Source organism: Bactrocera latifrons, unplaced genomic scaffold, assembly GCF_001853355.1.
Source record: "Bactrocera latifrons isolate USDA-ARS-PBARC rearing strain unplaced genomic scaffold, ASM185335v1 scaffold_256, whole genome shotgun sequence".
In the NCBI taxonomy this organism is placed as follows: Eukaryota; Metazoa; Arthropoda; class Insecta; order Diptera; family Tephritidae; genus Bactrocera; species Bactrocera latifrons.
Genome location: NW_017536141.1, coordinates 405,700 through 409,195, shown reverse-complemented (window position 1 = coordinate 409,195; position 3,496 = coordinate 405,700). Strand labels below are relative to the sequence as shown.

Genomic DNA, 3,496 nt, shown 5'->3' with positions numbered 1-3,496 from the left:
TTTATAGGTTTTCGGTTTCCGCCATTTTGTGGGCGTGGCAGTGGGCTGATTTTACCCATCTTCGAACTTAACCCTCTTATGGAGCCAAGAAATACGTGTACCAAGTTTCATCATGATATCTCAATTTTTACTCAAGTTACAGCTTGCATGGACGAACGGACAGACAGATATCCGGATTTCAACTCTACTCGTCACCCTATATCTGACGCCTTTAGTTTTAGGACTTACAAACAACCGTTATGTGAACAAAACTATAATACTCTCTTTAGCAACTTTGTTGCGAGAGTATACAAAAATTATGGGTTAGCAAAGTAGGCCGTTTCTGTGAAAATAACTTTCCAAATTGCTTGGCATTGTCGGGACAAACTGTTCACTAACTTTTGTTCAAATTGTTTGATATCGATTCCATTCTGATTCATTCTTATTTCGTCGCTCCTTATTGCTACTTTCTAAAATTTTATGTTCTTGTGCAAATTTCAGCAGAGCTCTTATGTTTCTTTTGGGCAACAACATTGAAACGTCTTCGTACGAGTAACCTGGGTGCGCTAAACTCAAATGTTCCAATTATTTCAGCCACAATCTCTCGGAAAGACTTGATAGAATCACATTTGCTTTTTCTGATAATGTTTCTATAAGCATGTTCAGTTGTTTTACGTACAAGATCTTTGAGGATTTTTATTTTTTATTTTTAAAAAATTAGGATCAGTTTAACAATAATTTATGGTAAGAAAGAACAGCAAATAAGTAACCATGAAACGACAGTTGTAACTGATTATTTCGATGTACTTATTTGATGAAACTAAAATCTGATTTGAATAATTTATTTGAAAAATATGCCGTTTCTCTGCCCATGACTATGTGTATATATCTAGACAACAAATATATTACCTCCCTCGCTTGAACAACAGATGTCATTTTAGTTTTTTATATATCGGTTATTAAGATCCTATTTGGGTGTCAAGGGACAAATTAATTGTCAGTGAAAAAATTCAACGACAGGCCCAGGGAATGTATTTCAAAGCGTCGCGTGCAAAGAGGTGATAAGAGTCATGCAGGGAATCGTCGCATGCATGTCCTATATTTGGTATGTAAGTGCAATTCTAGATTCGTGAGGCAACTCGAGGTCTTCGTCTGCAATTTGTCTGCAAATACTCCACTCACTGGGAATCGAAGAAGTTTTTAATGGTACTACTGCGATTAGTGTTCTTCCGTGCCTGAAGGTAGTTTCGTCGTCGACATAATCAAGGAATGATCTCTCGATATTCTAAAAGCTTAATATTGAACTCTCTTGATATATGTTATACAAAATCAGATATAATCAGATAAATATTTTTAAAACAGGCTGTGTTCAACTAATTCCGTTTGATCTGCAAACCCACTCTCATTACGCTTTAGCAGTTTCCAAAACAAGCTAATTACAATCTTCGCCCGTTAAAACATTTTTGAAATGAAGTTGAATTTACCCACAAAACAGTTGCATGCAAGTGAGAATATTTTCGACAATGCGTATTTTTACTATCTACGATTACCGGCATGTGTATATAGCATATGTGTTGTAGCCACACATTTTCACATAACGACATTATAATTTTTATGACCTTATTAAGAAATATAAATATATACATACTATATATTCATGATTGTTTCCAGTTAGTTGACTTACTATACTTGTATGAATATGTTTATATGTATCGAATTAGTCATTCGCAATTTGGCCATGCTGGCACAAATGGTCATATTTGGAAAATAAAACTATATACATATATAGCAAATAAAGCTATACAATTTAATTGTCAAAGTTAGCTTTAATATAAAGAGAAAACTTGAAACAACATTCATTCGTTTATTAATTGTTTTTCGCCTAGTTTAATTTACCTACTAGTATAATGAAAAACTTCTTGACAGAATTATAAGGACTAAAAAGGACGATTGTAACCCCAAAAATCTACTCAAAATATGCTGCAAAAAAGTAGACATGTATTCAATTTTAAGAATGAAACAAAATATTGTTTTCATAATAGTAACAACTTGATTAAGATTTATAACGATTTAAACCAAGAAGAAGTACCATATAAAATTAAATTAATTCGCTAATGATTATAAACTTTAACAAAAACAGCAGTACGATTTTCGAACTATAAACAGGTCATATGTACTTGCAAACATCCATTAAAATAATTAAATGTCACTACCAAAAATGCAATAAACTTCAGTCGCCCTAAATGGTTCCAACATTTTCCATTATACAAATATTTTTCACTTTAATAAATACATTTGTGAACATTGTGTACAAAACATTCATATTCAATTAAAATATTATAAACACACACACATTTTAAAGAAATACTCCACTATAGTGAGTATTACTTACTACCAAATAGTAGAGAATTTATTAATTTATTTAAAAACAAAGACTGCTAGTTAGTCAGAAACGTACAATTTTATCTTATATACTTTAATTCTTTATAAACGAATGATCAAATAGCTATGATTCATTTACTGGTATAAGATGTGGTTCTTTTATCGATACTACTTAATAAAGCTGATGCACACTACACAATCGAATTTAAGATTTGCACGATGCACTTTAAGGCGGCCATAAACGACACACATGTGCATTCGATTTAGATTTACTCGTGTGTGGGCATATGCCCATTGCGATCGGTGTGCATACGTGTATTTTGCATATGGGGTTGTGAGCACACAAAATCTCATTTCTCTCGTGTCGCCGAATAGGAAAGATCGCTGACGAACAATTTTCCGCTTGCTTGTGGCACATATTCGTTGTTTGTAGAACGAACGCAAAATGGTGTATGACGAAACGATTTCATACAGATCGAACGCGCATACGTGTCATTTATGGCCACTTCTAAGGAGTAACTATATATGCATACAGTGCCGTATGTTACTGTCAAGAAATTAACGAAATGCCTGTCAAATGCATAACGGGGCATCTCGACAGGATAAAATCTATGTCTTACTAACTGTCAAACCTATTGCTATTGCCATTGCCAAATCGATCGAGGTAGGTTCGAGCTGATGTAGCTCATGCTTTGAGCTCTTGAAAAATTTATTTTATCACATTGCGAAATGCCGTCGGGTAGGTAGCTGATGTAGCTTTTATGAGGAAAAAAAAAAATTTACAATTGTATTTCTGGGAAAAATGAGAATTCATATTTTTGGACTACTATATAATAATTGTGACAATGCTCTTCTAAATTCATATTACCGAAACGAAAATGCCGTCGGCATATGTGGAAATAGGATATGTTGCCCCTTTGAAATTTTCATAGAAATGAAAACTGCGCCGTCAAACTGCTGAAGTGACGGCTTATTGCTTACAATATATGGCAAACTAATTCTTCTTCTTCTTAATTGGCGTAGACACCGCTTACGTGTTTATAGCCGAGTTAACAACAGCGCGCCAGTCGTTTCTTCTTTTCGCTACGTGGCGCCAATTGGATATTCCAAGCGTAGCCAGGTCCTTCTCCACTTG

The 3,496-nt window shown here is 34.1% G+C and overlaps 1 protein-coding gene across 2 annotated transcripts in view; it reads right to left on the bottom strand.

The window, feature by feature from the left end:
• The window catches only part of LOC108969546 (myosin regulatory light chain sqh), a 3,897-nt gene extending 1,374 nt beyond the window's left edge, over positions 1-2,523 (bottom strand). The window contains exon 1 of one of the 2 annotated variants that reach the window (XM_018934333.1): positions 2,438-2,523. The gene's annotated coding sequence lies outside the window, so the exon portion shown is untranslated. Of the gene's footprint in view, positions 1-2,371 lie in introns of both variants that reach the window. The other variant, XM_018934332.1, reaches the window with a different exon arrangement.
• Positions 2,524-3,496: the final 973 nt, after the last annotated feature.